Source organism: Myxine glutinosa, unplaced genomic scaffold (assembly GCF_964187855.1).
Source record: "Myxine glutinosa unplaced genomic scaffold, kmMyxGlut1.1 SCAFFOLD_2542, whole genome shotgun sequence".
Classification (NCBI taxonomy): domain Eukaryota; kingdom Metazoa; phylum Chordata; class Myxini; order Myxiniformes; family Myxinidae; genus Myxine; species Myxine glutinosa.
Window position 1 is genome coordinate 2,215 of NW_027618636.1, and position 27,036 is coordinate 29,250.

The 27,036-nt window shown below is 48.5% G+C and overlaps 1 long non-coding RNA gene across 1 annotated transcript; it reads left to right on the forward strand.

Annotated features, from left to right (window-relative positions):
* Positions 1–813: 813 nt before the first annotated feature.
* LOC144889315 (uncharacterized) lies at positions 814–25,968 on the forward strand. Its single transcript, XR_013621691.1, has 3 exons — positions 814–882; positions 1,266–1,365; positions 25,840–25,968. It is a non-coding gene; the product is annotated as an uncharacterized LOC144889315 (long non-coding RNA).
* The last annotated feature ends 1,068 nt before the right edge of the window (positions 25,969–27,036 follow it).

Genomic DNA, 27,036 nt, shown 5'->3' on the forward strand with positions numbered 1-27,036 from the left:
CCACCACAAAGTCTGACTCATTCATAAATGGCTGGGAGGTGGTGCCTCACTTCAACTTACCCCGATGCTCAACTTGCCCCGCCTTCCCCTACTTACTCTTTCACGTGACTGTACAATGCATTTAGGATCGGAGGCAAGAAATAAATATACCGTACAGTGTTTTTCACCTTTTTATTGGACAAAAACCAATTATGTATATATTTCAACAAGGAGGCTCACTTTCATTTCATCACATGCAGTGTTATTTGTAAAAGTTTATGCATGCCTGCCTGCATAATAAATCTTACGCTTCCATGTAATAAGAATAATAATAATTAGTAATATAATACCGAGTGTTTAGACAATACTCAATAGTCAATACAAATGTGTTCTACTTGTGACTCGGCGCACCTCTCATATATCTAACAGTAACATGTACGCAACTACAAGGATGTAATATTGTAATGACAATATACCATCAGAACAGACAACATGTTGTTGTTGTTCAAGGAATATTATTAATATTATTGTCCAGCAATTTATGTATTTACGATTTTAGTCCAACTCCAATAGCTGATGATTTATTGGCATAAATGTGTTGCTCGATATTAATATTAATATTGTAGCGACCCATTGGTCCCCCAAGCGAGACCAGCAGCAGAATCGCCTTGCTCCAGCCGGTGACGTAACCTTGCTCCAGCCGGTGACGTAACTAGATCAATCACATGGGGGTTAAATGCATGTTCCAAGTGAGCTCCAATCGGTGGAGGCGTCGTGGTGCACCGGGCTAAGGCGGGCCACGATGACGTATCAACGATGAGATCCGTCGTGGTGCACCGGGCTAAGGCGGGCCACGATGACGTATCAACGATGAGATCGAGAGCTGCAAGCAAACTGCTAAAGGTTCGAACCCTCGATCCTGGGCCCCCGCAGGTGTTGCGCCGCGGAAAATGAGCCTTCAAGCCAAAGACGTCCGGACGGACGCCCCGGGCACCCGGGCCTCCACCCTTTTGAATCTAAACCAATTAATCAATAATTAATCACTGAAAAGCTAATTAATGCATTTGAAATCGTCCACCGTTCCTTGTCGTGACGTCACATTCAACCGACCGTAAAATGAAATGTTGTTGTTTTTTTGAAAGATATTTAAATAATCTCGTTGACCCTTAAGGACTTATATATATATATATATAAAACCCTTCGGTTTATAATTATATATAAAATCGATGGACCATCCACAGGGTAAAGGAAAGAATAAAAGAAAAAAATATCACTTCCCGTTCCAGATCCAGGAAGTTGACCCCCAGAGGAAGAAGAAGAAGAACAACCACCCTCCGGCTCGTCACTCGTCACTCGTCACTCGTCGTCCTCGGGCACACTGCAACTGTAAGTTGAAGGTGCAGGTAGTTGCACAGTCTCTGTGGTACGCTGCTTGTAGGTGCAGGTAGTTGGACAGTCTCTGTGGTACGCTGCTTGTTGGTTTCGGCAGTTGCACAGTCGCTGTGGTACGCTGCTTGTTGGTGTAGGTAGTTGCACAGTCTCTGTGGTGCGCTGCTTGTTGGTTTCGGCAGTTGCACAGTCTCTGTGGTACGCTGCTTGTAGGTGTAGGTAGTTGCACAGTCTCTGTGGTATGCTGCTTGTATGTGTAGGTAGTTGCACAGTCTCTGTGGTATGCTGCTTGTTGGTGTAGGTAGTTGGACATTCTTTGTGGTATGCTGCTTGTATGTGTAGGTAGTTGCACAGTCTCTGTGGTATGCTGCTTGTAGGTGTAGGTAGTTGCACAGTCGCTGTGTTGTGCTGCTTGTAGGTGTAGGTCGTTGCACAGTCTCTGTGGTATTCTGCTTGTAGGTGTAGGTAGTTGCACAGTCGCTGTGGTATGCTGTTTGTTGGTTTCGGTAGTTGCACAGTCTCTGTGGGATGCTGCTTGTCGGTGTTGGTCGTTGCACAGTCTCTGCGTTATGCTGCTTGTAGGTGGAGGTAGTGGGACAGTCTTTGTCGTATGCTGCTTGTAGGTGTAGGTAGTTGCACAGTCTCTGTGGTATGCTGCTTGTAGGTGTAGGTAGTTGCACAGTCTCTGTGGTATGCTGCTTGAAGGTGTAGGTAGTTGCACAGTCTCTGTTGGATGCTGCTTGTCGGTGAACATAGTTGCACAGTCGCTGTGGTGTGCTGCTTGTAGGTGGAGGTAGTGGGACAGTCTTTGTCGTATGCTGCTTGTAGGTGTACATAGTTGCACAGTCGCTGTGGTATACTGCTTGTAGGTGTAGGTAGTTGCACAGTCTCTGTGGTATGCTGCTTGTAGGTGTAGGTAGTTGCACAGTCTCTGTTGGATGCTGCTTGTCGGTGAACATAGTTGCACAGTCGCTGTGGTGTGCTGCTTGTAGGTGTAGGTCGTTGCACAGTCTCTGTGGTATGCTGCTTGTAGGTGAAGGTAGTTGCACAGTCCTGTGGTATGCTGCTTGTAGGTGTACATAGTTGCACAGTCGCTGTGGTATGCTGCTTGTAGGTGTAGGTAGTTGCACAGTCTGTGTGGTATGCTGCTTGTAGGTGGAGGTAGTTGCACAGTCTCTGTGGTATACTGCTTGTAGGTGTAGGTAGTTGCATAGTCTCTGTGGGATGCTGCTTGTAGGTGCAGGTAGTTGCACAGTCTCTGTGGTACGCTGCTTGTAGGTGTAGGTAGTTGCACAGTCTCTGTGGTGCGCTGCTTGTTGGTTTCGGCAGTTGCACAGTCTCTGTGGTATGCTGCTTGTAGGTGAAGGTAGTTGCACAGTCTCTGTGGTACGCTGCTTGTAGGTGCAGGTAGTTGGACAGTCTCTGTGGTGCGCTGCTTGTAGGTGCAGGTAGTTGCACAGTCTCTGTGGTACGCTGCTTGTAGGTGCAGGTAGTTGCACAGTCTCTGTGGTGCGCTGCTTGTTGGTTTCGGCAGTTGCACAGTCTCTGTGGTACGCTGCTTGTAGGTGCAGGTAGTTGGACAGTCTCTGTGGTACGCTGCTTGTTGGTTTCGGCAGTTGCACAGTCTCTGTGGTACGTTGCTTGTTGGTGTAGGTAGTTGCACAGTCTCTGTGGTGCGCTGCTTGTTGGTTTCGGCAGTTGCACAGTCTCTGTCGTACGCTGCTTGTTGTTGTATCTAGTTGGACAGTCTCTGTGGTATGCTGCTTGAAGGTGGAGGTAGTTGGACAGTGTCTGTGGTATGCTGCTTGTCGGTGTACATAGCTGCACAGTCGCTGTGGTATGCTGCTTGTAGGTGCAGGTAGTTGCACAGTCTCTGTGGTGCGCTGCTTGTAGGTGCAGGTAGTTGCACAGTCTCTGTGGTACGCTGCTTGTAGGTGCAGGTAGTTGCACAGTCTCTGTGGTGCGCTGCTTGTTGGTTTCGGCAGTTGCACAGTCTCTGTGGTACGCTGCTTGTAGGTGCAGGTAGTTGGACAGTCTCTGTGGTACGCTGCTTGTTGGTGTCGGCAGTTGCACAGTCTCTGTGGTACGTTGCTTGTTGGTGTAGGTAGTTGCACAGTCTCTGTGGTGCGCTGCTTGTTGGTTTCGGCAGTTGCACAGTCTCTGTCGTACGCTGCTTGTTGTTGTATCTAGTTGGACAGTCTCTGTGGTATGCTGCTTGGAGGTGGAGGTAGTTGGACAGTCTCTGTGGTATGCTGCTTGTCGGTGTACATAGTTGCACAGTCGCTGTGGTATGCTGCTTGTAGGTGTAGGTAGTTGCACAGTCGCTGTGGTATGCTGCTTGTAGGTGCAGGTAGTTGCACAGTCTCTGTGGTGCGCTGCTTGTTGGTTTCGGCAGTTGCACAGTCTCTGTGGTACACTGCTTGTAGGTGCAGGTAGTTGCACAGTCTCTGTGGTACGCTGCTTGTAGGTGCAGGTAGTTGCACAGGCTCTGTGGTGCGCTGCTTGTTGGTTTCGGCAGTTGCACAGTCTCTGTGGTACGCTGCTTGTAGGTGCAGGTAGTTGGACAGTCTCTGTGGTACGCTGCTTGTTGTTGTATCTCGTTGGACAGTCTCTGTGGTATGCTGCTTGGAGGTGGAGGTAGTTGGACAGTCTCTGTGGTATGCTGCTTGTCGGTGTACATAGTTGCACAGTCGCTGTGGTATGCTGCTTGTAGGTGTAGGTAGTTGCACAGTCGCTGTGGTACACTGCTTGTAGGTGCAGGTAGTTGCACAGTCTCTGTGGTGCGCTGCTTGTTGGTTTCGGCAGTTGCACAGTCTCTGTGGTACGCTGCTTGTTGTTGTATCTAGTTGGACAGTCTCTGTGGTATGCTGCTTGGAGGTGGAGGTAGTTGGACAGTCTCTGTGGTATGCTGCTTGTCAGTGTACATAGTTGCACAGTCGCTGTGGTATGCTGCTTGTAGGTGTAGGTAGTTGCACAGTCGCTGTGGTATGCTGCTTGTAGGTGTAGGTAGTTGCACAGTCTCTGTGGTATGCTGCTTGTAGGTGTAGGTAGTTGCACAGTCTGTGGGATGCTGCTTGTAGGTGTAGGTAGTTGCACAGTCGCTGTGGTATGCTGCTTGTTGGTGTACGTAGTTGCACAGTCGCTGTGGTATGCTGCTTGTATGTGTATGTAGTTGGACAGTCGCTGTGGCATGCTGCTTGTATGTGTAGGTAGTTGCACATTCGCTGTGGTATGCTGCTTGTATGTGTAGGTAGTTGTAGTGTCGCTGTGGTATGCTGCTTGTTGGTGTAGGTAGTTGCACAGTCGCTGTGGTATGCTCCTTGTATGTGTAGGTTGTTGCACAGTCGCTGTGGTATGCTGCTTGTCGGTGTACGTAGTTGCACAGTCTCTGTGGGATGCTGCTTGTAGGTGTAGGTAGTTGCACAGTCTCTGTGGTATGCTGCTGGAAGGTGTAGGTAGTTGCACACTGCACAGTCTGTGGTATGCTGCTTGTAGGTGTACATAGTTGCACAGTCGCTGTGGTATACTGCTTGTAGGTGTAGGTAGTTGCACAGTCTCTGTGGTACGCTGCTTGTTGGTGAACATAGTTGCACAGTCGCAGTGGTGTGCTGCTTGTAGGTGTAGGTCGTTGCACAGTCTCTGTGGTATGCTGCTTGTAGGTGAAGGTAGTTGCACAGTCCTGTGGTATGCTGCTTGTAGGTGTACATAGTTGCACAGTCGCTGTGGTATGCTGCTTGTAGGTGTAGGTAGTTGCACAGTCTCTGTGGTATACTGCTTGTAGGTGTAGGTAGTTGCATAGTCTCTGTGGGATGCTGCTTGTAGGTGCAGGTAGTTGCACAGTCTCTGTGGTACGCTGCTTGTAGGTGCAGGTAGTTGCACAGTCTCTGTGGTGCGCTGCTTGTTGGTTTCGGCAGTTGCACAGTCTCTGTGGTACGCTGCTTGTAGGTGCAGGTAGTTGGACAGTCTCTGTGGTGCGCTGCTTGTAGGTGCAGGTAGTTGCACAGTCTCTGTGGTACGCTGCTTGTAGGTGCAGGTAGTTGCACAGTCTCTGTGGTGCGCTGCTTGTTGGTTTCGGCAGTTGCACAGTCTCTGTGGTACGCTGCTTGTAGGTGCAGGTAGTTGGACAGTCTCTGTGGTACGCTGCTTGTTGGTTTCGGCAGTTGCACAGTCTCTGTGGTACGTTGCTTGTTGGTGTAGGTAGTTGCACAGTCTCTGTGGTGCGCTGCTTGTTGGTTTCGGCAGTTGCACAGTCTCTGTCGTACGCTGCTTGTTGTTGTATCTAGTTGGACAGTCTCTGTAGTATGCTGCTTGAAGGTGGAGGTAGTTGGACAGTGTCTGTGGTATGCTGCTTGTCGGTGTACATAGCTGCACAGTCGCTGTGGTATGCTGGTTGTAGGTGTAGGTAGTTGCACAGTCGCTGTGGTATTCTGCTTGTAGGTGCAGGTAGTTGCACAGTCTCTGTGGTGCGCTGCTTGTAGGTGCAGGTAGTTGCACAGTCTCTGTGGTACGCTGCTTGTAGGTGCATGTGGTTGCACAGTCTCTGTGGTGCGCTGCTTGTTGGTTTCGGCAGTTGCACATTCTCTGTGGTACGCTGCTTGTAGGTGCAGGTAGTTGGACAGTCTCTGTGGTACGCTGCTTGTTGGTGTCGGCAGTTGCACAGTCTCTGTGGTACGTTGCTTGTTGGTGTAGGTAGTTGCACAGTCTCTGTGGTGCGCTGCTTGTTGGTTTCGGCAGTTGCACAGTCTCTGTCGTACGCTGCTTGTTGTTGTATCTAGTTGGACAGTCTCTGTGGTATGCTGCTTGGAGGTGGAGGTAGTTGGACAGTCTCTGTGGTATGCTGCTTGTCGGTGTACATAGTTGCACAGTCGCTGTGGTATGCTGCTTGTAGGTGTAGGTAGTTGCACAGTCGCTGTGGTATGCTGCTTGTAGGTGCAGGTAGTTGCACAGTCTCTGTGGTGCGCTGCTTGTTGGTTTCGGCAGTTGCACAGTCTCTGTGGTACACTGCTTGTAGGTGCAGGTAGTTGCACAGTCTCTGTGGTACGCTGCTTGTAGGTGCAGGTAGTTGCACAGTCTCTGTGGTGCGCTGCTTGTTGGTTTCGGCAGTTGCACAGTCTCTGTGGTATGCTGCTTGTAGGTGCAGGTAGTTGGACAGTCTCTGTGGTACGCTGCTTGTTGGTTTCGGCAGTTGCACAGTCTCTGTCGTACGCTGCTTGTTGTTGTATCTAGTTGGACAGTCTCTGTGGTATGCTGCTTGGAGGTGGAGGTAGTTGGACAGTCTCTGTGGTATGCTGCTTGTCGGTGTACATAGTTGCACAGTCGCTGTGGTATGCTGCTTGTAGGTGTAGGTAGCTGCACAGTCGCTGTGGTATGCTGCTTGTAGGTGCAGGTAGTTGCACAGTCTCTGTGGTATGCTGCTTGTAGGTGCAGGTAGTTGCACAGTCTCTGTGGTGCGCTGCTTGTTGGTTTCGGCAGTTGCACAGTCTCTGTGGTACACTGCTTGTAGGTGCAGGTAGTTGCACAGTCTCTGTGGTACGCTGCTTGTAGGTGCAGGTAGTTGCACAGTCTCTGTGGTGCGCTGCTTGTTGGTTTCGGCAGTTGCACAGTCTCTGTGGTACGCTGCTTGTTCTTGTATCTAGTTGGACAGTCTCTGTGGTATGCTGCTTGGAGGTGGAGGTAGTTGGACAGTCTCTGTGGTATGCTGCTTGTCAGTGTACATAGTTGCACAGTCGCTGTGGTATGCTGCTTGTAGGTGTAGGTAGTTGCACAGTCGCTGTGGTATGCTGCTTGTAGGTGTAGGTAGTTGCACAGTCTGTGGGATGCTGCTTGTAGGTGTAGGTAGTTGCACAGTCGCTGTGGTATGCTGCTTGTTGGTGTACGTAGTTGCACAGTCGCTGTGGTATGCTGCTTGTATGTGTATGTAGTTGGACAGTCGCTGTGGCATGCTGCTTGTTGGTGTAGGTAGTTGCACATTCGCTGTGGTATTCTGCTTGTATGTGTAGGTAGTTGCACAGTCGCTGTGGTATGCTGCTTGTATGTGTAGGTAGTTGCACATTCGCTGTGGTATGCTGCTTGTATGTGTAGGTAGTTGTAGTGTCGCTGTGGTATGCTGCTTGTTGGTGTAGGTAGTTGCACAGTCGCTGTGGTATGCTCCTTGTATGTGTAGGTTGTTGCACAGTCGCTGTGGTATGCTGCTTGTAGGTGTACGTAGTTGCACAGTCTCTGTGGGATGCTGCTTGTAGGTGTAGGTAGTTGCACAGTCTCTGTGGTATGCTGCTGGAAGGTGTAGGTAGTTGCACACTGCACAGTCTCTGTGGTATGCTGCTTGTAGGTGTACATAGTTGCACAGTCGCTGTGGTATACTGCTTGTAGGTGTACGTAGTTGCACAGTCTCTGTGGGATGCTGCTTGTATGTGTATGTAGTTGGACAGTCGCTGTGGCATGCTGCTTGTTGGTGTAGGTAGTTGCACATTCGCTGTGGTATGCTGCTTGTATGTGAAGGTAGTTGCACAGGCGCTGTGGTATGCTGCTTGTATGTGTAGGTAGTTGCACATTCGCTGTGGTATGCTGCTTGTATGTGTAGGTAGTTGCAGTGTCGCTGTGGTATGCTGCTTGTTGGTGTAGGTAGTTGCACAGTCTCTGTGGTATGCTGCTTGTAGGTGAAGGTAGTTGCACAGTCTCTGTGGTATTCTGCTTGGAGGTGTACATAGTTGCACAGTCGCTGTGGTATGCTGCTTGTAGGTGTAGGTAGTTGCACAGTCGCTGTGGTATGCTGCTTGTAGGTGTACATAGTTGCACAGTCCCTGTGGTATGCTGCTTGTAGGTGTAGGTAGTTGCACAGTGTCTGTGGTATACTGCTTGTAGGTGTAGGTAGTTGCACAGTCTCTGGTATGCTGCTTGTAGGTGTAGGTAGTTGCAGTCCCTGTGGGATGCTGCTTGTAGGTGTATGTAGTTGGACAGTCGCTGTGATATGCTGCTTGTTGGTGTAGGTAGTTGCACATTCGCTTTGGTATGCTGCTTGTATGTGTAGGTAGTTGCTCAGTCGCTGTGGTATGCTGCTTGTATGTGTAGGTAGTTTCACAGTGTCTGTGGGATGCTGCTTGGAGGTGTGTGTAGTTGTACAGTCTCTGTGTTATGCTGCTTGTATGTGTAGGTAGTTGTACAGTCGCTGTGGTATGCTGCTTGTATGTGTAGGTAGTTTCACAGTGTCTGTGGTACGCTGCTTGGAGGTGTGTGTAGTTGCACAGTCTCTGTGGGATGCTGCTTGGAGGTGTAGGTAGTTGCACAGTCTCTGTGGGATGCTGCTTGGAGGTGTAGGTAGTTGCACAGTCTCTGTGGGATGCTGCTTGGAGGTGTAGGTAGTTGGACAGTTTTTGTGGGATGCTGCTTGGAGGTGTGTGTAGTTGCACAGTCTCTGTGGGATGCTGCTTGGAGTGCAGGTAGTTGGACAGTTTTTGTGATTTGGTGTTTGGAGATGTAGGTAGTTGGACAGTTTTTGTGGGATGCTGCTTGGAGGTGTGTGTAGTTGCACAGTCTCTGTGGGATGCTGCTTGGAGTGCAGGTAGTTGGACAGTTTTTGTGATTTGGTGTTTGGAGATGTAGGTAGTTGGACAGTTTTTGGTGTTTGGAGATGTAGGTAGTTGGACTGTCGCTGGTATTGTAAAGTCATATCTGGATTTTGATCAAGTTTTATTTCTCAGGTGATATGATTGTTGCCTGCCCTTGCCTTCTCTCAGCTACAACACCTTTTATTATCTCTGGGCATGCATGGTGAGGGCTTTGGTCAGTTTGCTGTTTGGAAATGTTCACCCAGATTCGAACATGGCAGCAGGTCGCATGTAAAACTAGACCGGCACTCGGTAGAGCGCATACCCCTGCCAGGCTGAACAGTTTACGTTTTGTATCCACTGACAGGTCGGATCTAGACCTGGACCTGAACTCAAAGCTAATCGGCTTGTTCTTGTCACTTACCAAACTCATCCACCAAGTTTTGTCATAAATCATCCACACCTTTTTGAAATATGATGCTGCATATCTTTTGGTCCAATCACTCAATGGTGAAGAATCACTTAAAATTTTCAAAAATTCTCGTATCCGGATTCGTATCTTCACCAAAATCGAATCGATTCGACTTCATCACACACTCAACCTGTCCACAATTTTTTGTCCGAATCTGGCCACAAACTTTTGAGATATCCTGTTCACAAACAGATACAGACCTCCATCCACCTTCGATGGCAGAGGTAGAAAGTCCAAGCGAGGGTGTGCAACCAAGAAACTCATTTTGCAATAAATGTTCGTTTCCCATTAATCGTACACTTTCTAAAATCAAATCTCACCCCTCTCCTCCAAATCTTCCCCATAACCCCTCCCCTCCAAATCTTCCCCATCACCCATCCCTTTCAAATCTCCCCCCTTGCCCCTCCCTCCTAAACTACCCCCTCACCCCTCCCCTCCTAGACTCCTCCCTCACCCCTCCCCTCCAAATCTCCCCCATATCCCATCCCTTTCAAATCCCTCCCCTTGTCCCTTCCCTCCCAAACTCCCCCCTCGCCCCTCCCCTTCAAATCTCCCCACCCTCATTTCTTCTCAATTTCCGCCCTCTCACTCCCCCTCCTCAAAGCGTCCTCCCCGATTCTTCCCCCTTCCAACTCTCACCTCCATCTCCCCCAACCTTCTGCCTCGCTCTTCCCCCTCCTCAAATAACACCTCATTGTGCCTCACCCAATCACCATCAAACCTTTTGTCCGCCCCATCCTTCTCTTTCTCCGAGCTATTCTGAAATCTCTGACACACCTTCAACAGCTCTCCCTACCTCTTCCACCTCTTCCACATCTTACCCTGCCCCTCCTCCCCCCTGTTCTGTATCCGATGCTCCCCCTTCCTCTTCATTAACGGTATGGACCTCAAACATCCGGGGTCTTCGTTCAAACTTAACTGATCTCTCCATACAGGTTGCTTCTGTCAAACCAGACATGATCTGCTTAACAGAAACTTTCCTCCTTCATGATGTCTCTGATTCCTTAGTATCTCTCCCGGGTTACTCCCTCCTCCGGTATGATAGACCTGAGCCTCGTCCTGGAGGTGGGGTTGCTATCTTTATCAAAAACTCTCGTCCTCACTCGCCCTGCACTGTACTCTCTCCACCTCACCCCCAGGAATACCTCTGGCTACGGCTTCCCCTTTGCTCCCACCTCTTGTTCATATGTGTGTTGTACCGTCCACCAAACAGTGATGACTCCATCTACATCTCGCTGTCTGATAATATGGACCAACTTCTATCTACTCATCCCAACTCTCTCTTCCTCATATGTGGTGATTTCAACTGTCGTCATTCCAGTTGGCTGGGTGTGGGTACCTCCCTCACCAGCCATGGCTCCTCAGCAAAGGACGTCTGCGACTCACTGGGACTGACACAATCTGTCAATTTCCCGACCCGGATCTCAGTCAACGGAGCGTCTTCTCTTCTCGACTTGGTACTGACTAACTTCCCTGAAAATGTCTGCTGCTCCTCTTCTGCACCAATCGGATCATCTGATCATGTCCTTGTTAAAGTGGACATCTCTCTGACCATTCTCGGGGAGCCTGCTCAGCGTCGACGAGTCTGGCATTTCACTCAGGCCAACTGGCACGGTCTTCAAGCAGCCATCAATCATCTGGACTGGTCTCCCATCTCTACCACCTCTGACATCAACTCATCCTGGGAATTCTTCCAAAGTAAATTGCTCTCCCTCATGCACAGATTTATCCCATCTCGTCTTCAGTTGTCATACCCTTCCTCCCGTCCATGGTACACGGAATCTTGTGGTGAGGCTGTTGCCCAGAAACAACTTGCCTTCGTCTCCTGGAAAGCAAATCCAACGGAAGGAAATCTCATTTCCTTTCACAAAGCCCGAAACAAGTGTGTGTCCACCCTCATGAGAGCCAGGAAACAATATCTCTCCGTTCTCAAGACCGAACTCTCTTATCTGTCTCCCTCTTCCAAAACCTGGTGGTGTCTGGTCAAATCCGTTTCTGGTGTTTGTTCCTCCTCCATCCCCTCCCTTACCTCAAACGGCTACACAGCTGACTCCGCACGTGAAAAAGCTGAATGCCTCAACTCTGTGTTTGCCTCTAAATCTTGTGTCCCAAACCCATCCCTCTCTGTACCCACCATACCCAGTCGTACCCAGCTGCTCCTGGACTCCGTGTCCTTTCCTCCTGACAAGGTGGAAAAGTTTGTCAACCCTCGACTCTGATTCTGCAACTGGACCCGACGGCATCAGCCCACGGGTCCTAAAATCCTGCTCTGCCGCTCTATCTCACCCTCTCTCTGTTCTCTTCACCCTCTCTTTTGCTCAAGGTCAACTGCCATCTGCTTGGAAATCGGCCAACATCACCGCTTTGCACAAAAAAGGTGCAAAAACAGATCCTAGCAACGACAGACCAATCAGCCTTCTCCCAATTATCAGCAAAGTCATGGAATCCATCATTGCTTCGGATATGAAATCTTTCCTCTTCTCCAATGGCTTGATCTCTGAGCATCAATTTGGTTTCAGACCAGGTCACGCTACTCTGGACATGCTGCTTCTGCTGTCTCAACAATGGATGGAGGTCCTCAATGCCAAACAGGAAATTAGAGCTGTCTCCCTCGACATATCACGTGCCTTCGATACGGTCTGGCACCCCGCTCTGCTCACCAAACTCTCCTCCTTTGGTATCCATGGAAATCTCCACGTATGGCTGGCTGACTTCCTCTCTAGTCATCGTCAACGTGTGGCCCTGAATGGGGTTCTCTCATCTCCTCTTCCTGTTCAGGCTGGAGTGCCCCAAGGCAGTGTTCTGGGCCCTGTGCTTTTTCTGGTCTTCATCAATGATCTCTCTGACTCACTTGAAAATCCTCTCTATCTTTTTGCTGATGACTCCACTCTCTGCCGCTCCATTGCTCTTCCCTCAGATCGGCAGTCTGCAGCCTCCTCACTCTCTGAAGACTTGGACAAAATCACAGACTGGTCAAACAAGTGGAACATGTCTTTCAATCCTGACAAATCCCACACTCTTACTATGTCTCTCCGAAAAGATCGACTGGACAACCCTCCCATCTACTTTCTCAACAATCCTCTCCAAGAAGTTCTGTCGCTCAAGCTTTTGGGTCTCACTATCTGCCATGATCTTTCTTGGGAAAACCACATTTCCAAGCTGGCCTCCAAAGCCAGTCGCCGACTGGGCATCCTCCGTCGTGCGAAGTCCTTCCTCGGCACACCTGAGCTCCTCACCACATACAAGGCTTTCATCCGCAGCTCAATGGAATACTGTTCTCCCCTATGGGCCGGGCCGGTGCTCTTGCCTCACACCTAGCTCGGCTTCACGCTGTTGAAACCAAAGCTTTCAGAATTATTGGAATCTCCCGCGATGAAGCTATCTCTGAGGGCCTTTCACTCACTCACCGCAAGCAGGTAGGTGGTCTTTCTGTCTTCTACCGACTCCTCTCCGGCCTTGCACCCCCAGCTCTCTCTGTGCTCTGTCCTCCAAATATTCCTACAGGTCGCACAAGATCTGCCAGCAACCCTCTGATGGTTAAACTGCCGAAATCTCGGCTCTCTGCTCACCTTCACTCTTTCATTCCTCTTTTCTCCCGCCTCTGGAACAAACTCCCTCACTCCCTTCAATCCCACTCCTCCCTCCAGGTCTTTAAAACAGCTGTTCACCACCATCTCTTATCTTCCCCCATCCAAAACCTTGATCTTTTCTACCCCCGCTAATTCACCCCAGATCCACCTTGTTTGAAATTCCAACTTCTTTCCTGGAAGTCCTGGCCGTGTCCATATGTTTTATACCTCTCCCACCCCCCCTCCCCCTTCCCATGCCCTCCCCCAAAGCCCTCGCCCTCTCTCAGATCTCTCGATGTCTCCATGTCTCTCGGTCCCTGCTCTCAAATGTTGTGATTGTGTCCTTCCCCCTCTCTCCCCATCTTGTCTACCGCTCCCGATGTTATATGTTTGTGTGTCGGTTTGTCTTTCTGTGTGATTAATGTTCGCTCTTTCACGAGCCTCGATCTTGCAAACAAACAAAAAAAAAAAAAAAAAAAAAATACAGACCTCCATCCACCTTCGATGGCAGAGGTAGAAAGTCCAAGCGAGGGTGTGCAACCATTAATTGCTCTTTCTCGTTCTGTATGTTTTTGAACGGATAGAAATGTGTTTATCCAAAATGGTTGATGAAAAGTATACGATGGACCACACGACCCTGGATCACAGCTCAACGTTGGTGGGCGGGCATCGCGAAAATGCACCCTTCCCTTAGCTGGCTCACCCGAGAAGGTTCAGTGAGGCTGCCTCTGCTCAACCCCTACCCCATCTCACAGGATGTAAGGAGGAGTATGACCCGGAGGGAACTCTGCAGATGTGTGAAGTCACATGAGATCACCAGCCAAGGGAAGGGAAGAGATGGCCCCCAGTGCCACGATCCACCACCATGAGAGCAATACCCCTTGCCCTCAACATATCCACTGACCTTGGTCGTTGTGCTCACCCCAACCACTGACGGGAACCTCAAGAACCCATAAAATTCATGCTGGACCAAAGAGTAAAACTTCAAGAAAGGAATCCAGCAATTTAGAGAACACGACCCTGCACGTGATCCACTCTCACCCTCATGGATCTTTCGGTCCTACAATCGCCGGTCGAGACCTACCAAATCGCCCAAACGTCCAAACTCTATTCAAACATGACGGTCGGATCCACTAAAGGAACCCGCTTCGCTTTCCGTCTTGTGCGCAAGTGGTCAGGAGTACGCTGGCCCATCAAATGCAGACTGAATTCACGAGAACGGCACTCAGTATAGAGCATACCTCTGCCAGGTGGATAGTTTACGTTTTGTATCCCAGAGTAGACCAGAAAATCACAATACAGAATCACATTTAATCAAAATCATCCGTCCACAACTTTTGGAGATTTCCTGCTGTATCGTTTTTCCCATTAATCGTTTTTGTCGTTTTTGGCAAATCGTTTGTGAAACAAAATCGTTTTTGGCCCAATCTCCCATTGGTGACGAATCACTTTTAAAAATGTGACTCGTCGGATCCGGATCTTCAGCAAAATTGAATCGATTCTTCCTTGTCACACACACAACCTGTGCAATCTGTTTCGTCAAAATCCGTCCATAACTTTTTGAGATATCTTGCTATGTACCGTTTCTGACCCTATCTCTCAATGATGAAGGATCACGTAAAACATTCTCGTAGCCGAATCAGGATCTTTACCAAAATCTAATCATTTCGTCTTTGTCACATACACTACCTCACTGCCAAATTTTGTCCGAATCCGTCCACAACTTTTTGAGATATCGTGTTCACAAACAAACAAACAGGGGTAAAAACATAACCCCCATCCACCTTTGGTGGCGGAGGTAACAAAGAAAGAAAATTCTTCACGATTTGACCGAATCATTTACAAGTGCAATCTTAGACGAAAGTACTTTCACCGAGGATGGAGCGGGTCAAGACCCAATGCATGTAAAATATTTCATTGATAAGTTACATTGATTTGTTTTGCAATATTTGTCAACACATGTATTTAACTTTCATTGAAATCAATGGGAAATTCCCATAACAGGTGTATAACCACAATTGACGTTATTTACTTAGTTATTGACAATAATTTGCACCCCATGTCCACTCTTGATCCAATATTCCCCAATAACATCTCACAAGAACTGAATTGATTATCTTCCTCGTACGTTCAATAACAAGCAGGGCTCCACAAGAATTAATTTGAGCGTCCTTAAATAGGACAAGTTGATCGATTTGTGGGATAAATGTTACAAACCTGTATTTGTTCAAAGAACAATAATCAAAATACATTTATCGGAGTAAAAATAGTTATTCTCTTACATCAACAGCAACTTGATCAGGATTCCTTTCTTTTCAATGTGGAATATTTTGGGGGTTTTCCCACATCTCAGAATGAGGCATTCCTGGAAATCTCCTCTGAGGTTTCTCAGAAAGGTGAGTGTCCAGGTGTACCATTTGGTAGATGGAGGGGTACGGGGTAATGTTATTGTCGTGTCTGCCCTGTCGTGAACACCGCAGGGCGACACAGATGACCAAACGAGCTTTAACTCCAAGGCGTTCAAACCTATGGCGCACCTTCATTATACGCACGGGGGAAGAGTGGGTGGTGGGGCTGGGGGGGAGAGGGGGGGGAAGTCGGGGTCCACCAGCAGTCTTTGAACCTGCAACAATTAACTCAAACCGACACACAATTAAAATGTTCAAAATATACAGGTTTATTGAAAATAAATGCCAGCAACAAAAAAATTCACGTTAAACTAATATCCTAAATGGGACGCCCCCAGACAGACTCAAATACACACATAGGGAAATATAAAAGAACGAAAGTAAAAAATGTGTGTTTGTTTAGTGGGCACATAGCTCCGATCTGCTCTTAAACCTCGTTAGGAATCGTCCAAACCCCCGCGTCCTTGGCGGGAACAGCACGCTTTGTCGTGCAGCACGCGAGCAGGAACCAGGCCTCCGTGCACAGTTCACCCCTCTAGCTGTCGAGTGCGCAGCGAGCAGGCCGCGCCCGTTCACTCGTCTCTGCTCCACACAGCACCGCCGCCTCTCCGGTTCACTCGGCATGGCCCTCAGCCATCACAAAGCCACGGCCAAGCGTGCCAGAGTCCACAAGCCACGACCGCCTTTCCTCACGATCGTCAAAACCCAAAGTTACGGATATGAAATGCTGACTGCACAGCACCAATGCCCAACGCAAGAGAGCAAAAATGCCACCGTTCGCTATGATCTCCCGGGTGTAAGGGGCAGAAAATGTCGGAACAACGTCTTTTGTCTTCTAGAGGGACAGCAAAGAGGAAAAAATGTCGGGGAGAGCGTTATTTTAAACTCAATGCTCTGACTTCATCCGTGCCTACTCCACCAATCACTAATCCCATCTTAGCAGTCCTTGCGCCAATCAATCCCGGACCAATCACTGCTCTTCAGGGCGTCGCCTCCCGGACCTCCTGTGCCTGTGTGCTCACCAGGTCGGTGGTATCAGTGGTAGTTTTCAATGTCCTGCTTCCAGTTGGTTTTTATTTAGTGTTATAAATGCGTGATTGCCTGGCTATCTGTGTGTGTTGCTGGTGTCATAAGAAACAGAGGAAAATAACAGAGGCCATTACATACAAGGGATTAATTACCCATAGTCCTTCACCAATTAACATAACCCCACCCCTCGTGATGGGAACGAAAATACGCTCTTGCACGACATACGGTCTACCGGATCCCTACTTATGATACATGGGGCTTCTTCTTCTTCATGACAATCAGAGCACACTATCTATGCAAATCTACCTGGGCTAAGGTATTGCCTACTGCCCACCCTCCCCCCACAAACGTAACATTATTTTCAAAATAAACTTTTCAAGAATTTTACCAAAACAAATTTTTTTTAACACAATGTTGGGCTTCTGCCAATTTAGATGACCTTTTGACCTCTGTCGACAGAAATTAAATTTATTGCGAAGCTATTATTTTTCTACTTTGTGCTTATACAACTTATTTCGCACGAAGATTGTTAATAAAGAAGTATAAGTTGTGGGTGGAATGGTGCCAAACTTCATTTCCTCTACTCCTGAAAAAGGAGACGTCTTAAGACTCGATCCCGGTATTTTTAAAATATCTATATATATATATTGTTACGGGTCGCGGACAAGATGTTACTTTGGGCCGAGCGGATGGTCAACCGCGACCGTTGCAGGATCCCCGATTGGCCCGACTTCCTGAACGTTGACCAGATCGCGCCACAGGTATTCAATCGGGAAACCTCTAAAGCGACCGAATGTAAAGAGGAAGAGAGAAGAAAACAGAGTACGGAGGAATAACAGGATTTATTATACACACAAGCAAAAAGAAAGCAGTCACGTTTATTTACAACACATAACACGCAGGTGACACAGTGCAAATACTAGCTTACCTACAGTCTTAATTAACCCAGGACAGAACAAACAAAAGACAGACTCACGCGGGGAATGACAGGAATGGCAGGAGGTGGATGGCTGGAGGTGAACGCTTGGTGGAGCCAACGCGGAGCTTGGTGGAGCCTTGGTGGAGGTGAACGCTTGGTGGAGCCAACGCGGAGCTTGGTGGAGCCTTGGTGGAGGTGAACGCTTGGTGGAGCCAACACAGAGCTTGGTGGAGCCTTGGTGGAGGTGAACGCTTGGTGGAGCCAACACGGAACTTGGTGGAGCCTTGGTGGAGGTGAACGCTTGGTGGAGCCAACGCGGAGCTTGGTGGAGCCTTGGTGGAGGTGAACGCTTGGTGGAGCCAACGCGGAGCTTGGTGGAGGGTTGGTGTGACGGGTTCTCTCTCCTTCCCTCACAAGCTTCAGGACTCTTTCTCTCTCTTTCTTAGTCCCACCCAGTCCAACAACTTCCTCTCTTGCTTAGTCCAACTCAAGGCCTTCCTGTCTTCTGATCTCCTCCCTCCTCGACTCTACTCAAAGCGCATCTCTTTTCGGAAACGCCCCGCCGTGGGTTATATAGGCCCCGCCCCTCAACCTTTGCGAACCTCCCCCAAACGTTCTCTCTCCGCCCTCTCAAGCCAAACCCCTTGTTCATGGTTGGTCGAGTGGGGCTGGCTCACTCCTCCCCTCTATGACGAGGTGGAGGCACGCCTTTCTTCCCCAACCCTGCCTCGTGGTCAATGGCGGATGAAGGGAAAACCGCCCAAAATGCAGTTGGCAATTGGAAGGGAGGTAATTGGCAATGGGAATGGAAGTTTTGGGAGTGGGAATGAAGGGAATCTATCTCTTTCACTGGTGCAATGGAGTATTTCTATTAATGGGAGACACAGCCTTACCCTAAAACACAGAATTGAAGGAGCTGTGCTCCAACGCGAGTTGAAAGAATTGACGCGACCAAAGATGGAAATTCGTCCGAGTAGGTTTAATAAATGTATCACACTCGGGTACTCTCAAAAGCCCGTTTATCGGGCAGCAATATATATACACATTTATGTCGGGAAGTTTGTTCCCAATCGTGAAGTTCCCAAATCCGCTTCCGGTCCCTCGAGCGACGGGGCTTGCTTTGATCTCTCCACGGCATCAAAGTTTGAGTGTTTTCCCGTTCGTTTCTTTGTCAAATTTCCGCTGCGTATTTTGTTGTGTATGTGTTATTGTGTGTTTCTATTTGGTTTTGGTTTTGTAGTTGTTGCAAATTTGTGTGTAATTAGTCGTTTCTTTGTCCGCGCCTCGTGCGGCCTGGTGTCTCGTGCGGCCTCCTCGTCTCGACTTGTGCCCCGCCCCCTATATTCTCGTTTGTTCTTTCACCTCTGCTCCTGCTTTCTCAAATCCACGTTCTCACTTAGAGACTTTTCCCAGATTGTTTTCATGGTTTTGTTGAAATATTTCTTTAAATATGTTTAAACCGCAGCGGTGATCCCCCCCCCCCCCCCCCCCCAGGATTTCCATGTTTTAAACGTTTCCCAGTGTGTACCCTGGATAAGAATAGGTACGCCGTATCCCTGCGTGTCGTAGGAGGCGACTAAGTGGGTTGGCGTCGGGAAAGGCATCCGGCCATAAAAAAAAAAAACATTGCCTCAAAAAGAGAACCATGACAATTACAACTACATGTGGGCAGGGTACAGCCCGAAGTGGAGATCGGTTTCTGAGGTTTGGGACATGGAATGTAGGGACAATGACAGGGAGATCAGGAGAAGTGGTGGAAATATTGGTCAGAAGAAGAGTGGACATATGTTGTGTGCAAGAGACGAGATGGAAGGGAAGTGGTGTGAGAATGGTGAAGGGTAGGCAGGGACAGAAATACAAGTTTGTGTGGCAAGGGTGCCTGGAGGGCATGAATGGTGTTGGTGTCCTGTTTTCTGAGGAGTTTGTAGACAGTGTGGTGAGTGTGACTAGAGTGAGTGATAGGTTGATGATGGTGAAAATGATGATTGGAAAGCTCTTGGTGAACGTCATCTCGGGATATGCTCCGCAGGTTGGTCGGAGCGATGAAGAGAAGGACATGTTCTGGTGTGCGATAGAGAAGCTGATGGAAAACGTGAAAGATGAGGAAGTTGTTGTGGTAGGAGGAGACCTAAATGGACATGTGGGAAGGAGTATGGATGGTTTTGAAGGAGTTCATGGGGGTTACGGAGGATTTTGGAGTTTGCTGATGGAGCTGATTTGTTGATTTGTAATACTCAGTTCCAGAAAGAGGATAATAAGCTTGTTACATACACGTCAGGTGGGTCGACGACAACCGTTGACTACCTGATGGTGCGTAGGCGAGATAGGGGGCACCTCCGAGACACAAAGGTGATCCCGGGGGAGGAGGCTGTTTCACAGCACCACTTGGTTGTCTGCGACGTAAGGGTGAAAGGTGCGAGGAGAGCTCGGCGGGTGAAGTACCAACCGAGAATGAAGGTGTGGAGGTTGAAAGAGGTGACAGTAAGGGAGGCATTAAAAGAGAGGCTGAGTAGGGTCGAGGATGATGTGGTTGAGCTTGAAAGTGGTTGGATGTCAATGAAAGCTAGTCTGTTGGGAGCCGTTGGTGAGGTATGTGGATGGACAAAAGGACCACCAAGGCACTCGGAAACATGGTGGTGGGATGATGAAGTTGGAAAGACGATTGACAAGAAGAGGAAGAAGTTCAAGGAGTGGCAGAAGGCGAAGGGTACGGGAGCAGAAACAGCTGAGCATGAAAGTTATAAGGCAGCCAGGAAGGCTGCAAAGAAAGAGGTAGCAAAGGCGCAGGAGGCATGTAGGAAAATGTTCGGAGAACGCTTGGATTCGGAAGAGGGTCAGAGAGCGGTATTCAGGATTGCAAAGCAGATAGCGAAAGAGAGGTGTGATGTGATGGGGGTGAGCTGCTTGAAGGATGAAGTGGGACAAATCGTTGTCGACCCAGATGGAATTAAAGGAAGATGGAAAAGATATATGGAAATGCTGTTGAATACAGAGAATGAATGGGATGGCAACATAGAGAGTAACCCAGTTTTAGGACCGGCAGAGAAGATAACTGAGAAGGAAGTTGAGGAAGCGATAAAAGCAATGAAGGGTAGAAAAGCGGGAGGGCCGACGGGAGTTGTGGGAGATATGTTGAAGGCAGCAGGAAGTTGGGGTGTGAAGAGAATGACAGAGATCTGTAATCTGGTGGTGAAAGAAGGCCGCATTCCAGTGGATTGGGAACTGAGTACCCTCGTCCCTCTATACAAGGGGAAATGTGACCCTCTGGAGTGTGGCTCGTACCGAGCGATAAAGTTATTGGAGCATGGAATGAAGGTATTGGAAAGGGTGTTGTAGAGGAGGATAAGGAAGAAAGTGAAGATCGACGAAATGCAGTTTGGATTTATGCCAGGAAGAGGAACGACAGACACGCTTTTCATTGTGAGGCAGTTGCAGGAGAAGTACATGGAGAAGAGGAAGAAGTTGTTTCTTGGGTTTGTTGATCTGGAGAAAGCATTCGATCGGGTTCCACGCAAAGTATTGACATGGGCATTGAGGAAGTTAGGAGTGGAGGAATGGTTGATCAGAGTAGTGATGGCAATGTACAAAAGAGCACGCACAGCTGTAAGGACGAAGGACGGGAACAGTGGTGAGTTTGAGGTGAAGGTGGGAGTGCATCAGGGGTCGGTACTAAGTCCACTACTATTTGTAGCTGTGATGGAGGTGCTGGCTCAGAACATAAAGGAGGGTTTACCGTGGGAGTTGTTGTATGCAGATGATCTGGTGTTGATTGCGGAAAGTATGGATGGACTGAAGGAAAAGATGAACACGTGGAAGGAATGTATGGAGACAAAAGGTCTGAAGGTGAATATCGGAAAGACGAAGGTGATGGCAAGTGGTAAAGCATGTGGTGAGGTGGAAAGAACTGGGAAGTGGCCCTGTGCTGTGTGTAGGAAGGGTGTCGGAGTGAACTCCATTCAGTGTACAATGTGCGCTGAGTGGGTTCATCAAAAATGTAGTGGTCTGAGAGGGTCATTAACCAGTGTGGCAGCTACATTCAAATGTAAGGTGTGCACAGAGGGAGCTGCAGATGGAGGAAATGTTGAGTTGGATCTTGGAGATGGCGTGAAGCTGGAAGGTGTGAAAACATTTTGCTACCTCGGAGACATGCTGAATGGAGAAGGTGGATCAGACTCGGCAACGGTTGCTCGAGTGAGATGTGCATGGAAGAAGTTTCGGGAATTGAGTGGCGTGCTGATGATGAGGGGAGTGTCGTTGAAGCTGAAGGGAAAGGTGTATGCTGCATGTGTGAGAAGTGTTATGATTTATGGGAGCGAGACATGGGTAATGAACGTAGAGCAGCAACGAAGGTTGGAAAGGGTGGAAATGCGAATGGTTCGACGGATGTGCGGAGTATCGTTGAGAGAGAGGAAGACAAATGATAAATTGCGAAAGATGATGGGAATAGAGCCTGTGATTGATGCTGTGAAGAGGAACAGGTTGAGATGGTTTGGTCATGTGTTGAGGAAGGATGAAAGTGACTGGTTGAGAAGAGTGATGGAAATGAATGTAGAAGGAAGTAGAAGACGGGGAAGACTGAGAAAGACTTGGCTAAAGATGGTGGAAGAAGAAATGCGGGCAAGGGGGTTAACAAGGAGAGATGCAGAAAATAGGGCAAAATGGAGAAGATTGTCATGGGGACCGCAAGGCTAACCCCCGCTCTAGCAGGGAAAATGGCCTTTAAAATGCATGTTGTGTTGTTGTTGTATGTCGGGAAGTTTGCCCGGCAAAAGCTATACCGGGCATGCCCGGGTATCAAGGGCGAGCCTTGGAAAGGTGAGTCTGGACCTGCCCGGGCGTGTTTGGCTGCGGCCTGGCAAGTCGAGGCTGGGCGTGCCCGGGCGCTCTGGACGAGCACTGGAAAGGCGATAGCGGGCATGCCCGGACGCTCTGGGCGAGCCCTGGAAAGGCGATAGCGGGCATGCCCGGACGCTCTGGGCGAGCCCTGGAAAGGCGATAGCGGGCATGCCCGGACGCTCTGGGCGAGCCCTGGAAAGGCGATAGCGGGCATGCCCGGACGCTCTGGGCGAGCCCTGGAAAGGCGAGAGCGGGCATGCCCGGGAAAGACGAGACCGGGCGTGCCCGGGAGGTTCGGGCGTGCCCGGGAACAGTGAGTCCGGGCATGCCCGGGAGAGGCGCGTCTGGCCGTGTTCTGGCCGGTGCAAGGCGAATGTGTGCATCCAGCGGTAACCGCTACAGAATAAGATATAACTATCGAACAGGGGTATTCTATTATTGGCTGACGTGTATGCTTGTGGACTAGTTATGGGACGCCCTTTTGACCTTTACACAGCTCCGGCGGAGGCAGGAGGCGCAGAATAACAATAATAATAATAATGATAAAGCACACAATCAAAAAAAAATACAGTCCTCATATCCGCAACAATATATATAAAACATCTTTCATGATGACAGAGTATTGTGATGCAGTTTCTGATTCAGGAGACCTTAAATCACCAGAAACCATTTAAAAACATTTTATGTGCACAACTTCATGTTGTTGGACTTAAATTATCTAACTTAAATTATATTATCTTAAATAACTTAAATTATCTAAAATATATGCATCTGGCAACTGGACTATGAAATGTTTTTCCCAGAATGCTTTGCCTCCATTCCCTTTGGATTTCCTCTCATCAAAACACAGTTAAATAGTTTATTCAGGACCTGAACCCCATGTTCACCGAGGCAGGTCCATACTTCACTCATATCTCCTCAGGTCCTCCTGATTTGCTAATTTTTATCACTCTTAAATCGGCTGTCTTGTCTTGCAGTACTTTTTTGTATAAATCAAAGATTCCAGGAGCAGCGTTTGAAAAGGAGTAGGTCAGTGAGTGTTGGTACACAGTTGAAATCCCACATCCAATCTTCCTTGTCTGACATTTAAATCGTTGCGATCCATCTTTGCCATGAGGATGTGATGAGGAATATAAAGAGATTTATGCTCAGTTGGAAACTTCAGGTTAACTTTCCCCACCAAGTGAAGTTAGAATTTGTCCTATCAAGGCAAAATCTTCTTCATGGTCGTGTCAACAACATGCATTTTAAAGGCCATTTTCCCTGCTAGAGCGGGGGTTAGCCTTGCAGTCCCCATGACAATCTTCTCCATTTTGCCCTATTTTCTGCATCTCTCCTTGTTAACCCCCTTGCCCGCATTTCTTCTTCCACCATCTTTAGCCAAGTCTTTCTCGGTCTTCCCCGTCCTCTGCTTCCTTCTACATTCATTTCCATCACTCTTCTCAACCAGTCACTTTCATCCTTCCTCAACACATGACCAAACCATCTCAACCTGTTCCTCTTCACAGCATCAATCACAGGCTCTATTCCCATCATCTTTCGCAATTCATCATTTGTCTTCCTCTCTCTCACCGATACTCCGCACATCCGTCGAACCATTCGCATTTCCACCCTTTCCAACCTTCGTTGCTGCTCGACGTTCATTACCCATGTCTCGCTCCCATAAATCACAACACTTCTCACACATGCAGCATACACCTTTCCCTTCAGCTTCAACGACACTCCCCTCATCATCAGCACGCCACTCAGTTCCCGAAACTTCTTCCATGCACATCTCACTCGAGCAACCGTTGCCGAGTCTGACCCACCTTCTCCATTCAGCATGTCTCCGAGGTAGCAAAATGTTTTCACACCTTCCAGCTTCACGCCGTCTCCAAGATCCAACTCAACATTTCCTCCATCTGCAGCTCCCTCTGTGCACACCTTACATTTGAATGTAGCTGCCACACTGGTTAATGACCCTCTCAGACCACTACATTTTTGATGAACCCACTCAGCGCACATTGTACATTGAATGGAGTTCACTCCGACACCCTTCCTACACACAGCACAGGGCCACTTCCCAGTTCTTTCCACCTCACCACATGCTTTACCACTTGCCATCACCTTCGTCTTTCCGATATTCACCTTCAGACCTTTTGTCTCCATACATTCCTTCCACGTGTTCATCTTTTCCTTCAGTCCATCCATACTTTCCGCAATCAACACCAGATCATCTGCATACAACAACTCCCATGGTAAACCCTCCTTTACGTTCTGAGCCAGCACCTCCATCACAGCTACAAATAGTAGTGGACTTAGTACCGACCCCTGATGCACTCCCACCTTCACCTCAAACTCACCACTGTTCCCGTCCTTCGTCCTTACAGCTGTGCGGCTCTTTTGTACATTGCCATCACTACTCTGATCAACCATTCCTCCACTCCTAACATCCTCAATGCCCATGTCAATACTTTGCGTGGAACCCGATCGAATGCTTTCTCCAGATCAACAAACCCAAGAAACAACTTCTTCCTCTTCTCCATGTACTTCTCCTGCAACTGCCTCACAATGAAAAGCGCGTCTGTCGTTCCTCTTCCTGGCATGAATCCAAACTGCATTTCGTCGATCTTCACTTTCTTCCTTATCCTCCTCTACAACACCCTTTCCAATACCTTCATTCCATGCTCCAATAACTTTTTCGCTCGGTACGAGCCACACTCCAGAGGGTCACCTTTCCCCTTGTATAGAGGGACGAAGGTACTCAGTTCCCAATCCACTGGAATGCAGCCTTCTTTCACCACCAGATTACAGATCTCTGTCATTCTCTTCACACCCCAACTTCCTGCTGCCTTCAACATATCTCCCACAACTCCCGTCGGCCCTCCGGCTTTTCTACCCTTCATTGCTTTTATCGCTTCCTCAACTTCCTTCTCAGTTATCTTCTCTGCCGGTCCTAAAACTGGGTTACTCTCTATGTTGCCATCCCATTCATTCTCTGTATTCAACAGCATTTCCATATATCTTTTCCATCTTCCTTTATTTCCATCTGGGTCGACAACGATTTGTCCCACTTCATCCTTCAAGCAACTCACCCCCATCACATCACACCTCTCTTTCGCCATCTGCTTTGCAATCCTGAATACTGCTTTCTGACCCTCTTCCGAATCCAAGCGTTCTCCGAACATTTTCCTACATGCCTCCTGCGCCTTTGCTACCTCTTTCTTTGCAGCCTTCCTGGCTGCCTTATAACTTTCATGCTCTGCTGTTTCTGCTCCCGTACCCTTTGCCTTCTGCCACTCCTTGAACTTCTTCCTCTTCTCGTCAATCCTCTTTCCAACTTCATCATCCCACTTCCAAAATGTTACTTCCAAATGTGCCCTTGGTCCAAACAATCGGCCCTCCAACATGGCCGTCTCATTACTTCCGGCTGTTTCAAAAGAGAGGCTTCATCGGCTCTCCAGATTGTATTTTTCACTCCGTGGGCAGCTGCGACCGGGCATAAATTTGACGAACTGACTTGTTGCAAAGGTGGCATCCTTTGACGGTGCCACGTTGAAAGTCACCGGGGATGGGGGGTTCGGGTCCGGGTTCAGGCTGAAGGCTAGCCCAATAGGAGTGGTCGGCGTTTGCCCAATGATTATGGTTCAAAAATATCGTAAACGTATCGATTGCATACGTTTGATTTGACAATAATTGATTGTCCTTTCTACAGGGGAAGAAGAGGTGAACAATCCAACCCATCCCGACTTTGTCCCGTCACCGTTTCTGCAGCCAGCTGACACAAGTGGACGTGCCGACCAATCTGCCGAGAAGATGCAACGCTGCGGGGGAGCATCCAGGTGGTCAAGTGCTTGTGGTGAGTGTTCTTTGTCACAATTTTAAGGAATGCAGACACGGCACTATGGCTCAGATTAGGCAGTGGCTCAGATTAGCTACAATAATTATGGTAAATTAAAGTGACCTGAAAAAATAACTCTTAGATGCCATTTCCTGGCACTTCGAGGCACACTCTGCAATACAATATTATTATTGGGTTTGTTGGCATGTAGGTATATTAATAGTGCTTTGAATGTCACGAAACAAATGTCAGTGATTGTGACCTTGGCAATGTGGGTGTCGGTGGATTATAGTCAGATTATAATATTGCTTGGGTTTCAGGCCAATACGCAGCTACGTTGTCCCGAGGGCCGAACGGCCGAGGTCAATATTCCGCCCTCGGGACAGCATAACGCGCATTGGCCAAAAACTCGAACAATATTTCCATTCTTATTATGATGGATGAAGGCAATGGTAATGGCTCCAATAATCGCAGACAAGCCTAAACTGCGCCACTCCCTTGTGGGAGTAGGCCTACATGACATGTATATGTGGTCGTGCACAGGCCACGCCCACGCGTGGCCAATATTTAGGGTGAATGTTGTTCGTATGGCGGCCATAGGCCATATTTTAAAACTTCGTTGCACCCACCCCCACCTTGTGTAAACCGACATCCCCAATAATTTCATTAAGTGCACCCATTTGGACCACATTAGGAGGGTTGTCAAGTTGTCGCGGTGTGCGGGGGTTTACGACAATGCGATTAATGTCTGCCGGTGTCAGGGTCCAAACGCGTTTTCTTGAATTCTTAAAATCACACATCACTCTGCCAATAATGGACATAGAGGGTCGTGTGAGGTGTCAAAATGATCAGAGTACTTCCATACAATATGGAAGCTGCAACCCAGCTGTCGGTGACATCTGCGGTTACCTCTGGGTCAAGAAATCTGTAAAAATGGTGAAATGTATATTTTGTCTTACATTTTGATACATCATAAATTGTCTTCATAACACAGAGAATAACGAAGGTATTGGTTTAATGTGTACTCTAAAAGTTTCCCAGTACACTGTGCAAAATAATGATACCACACAA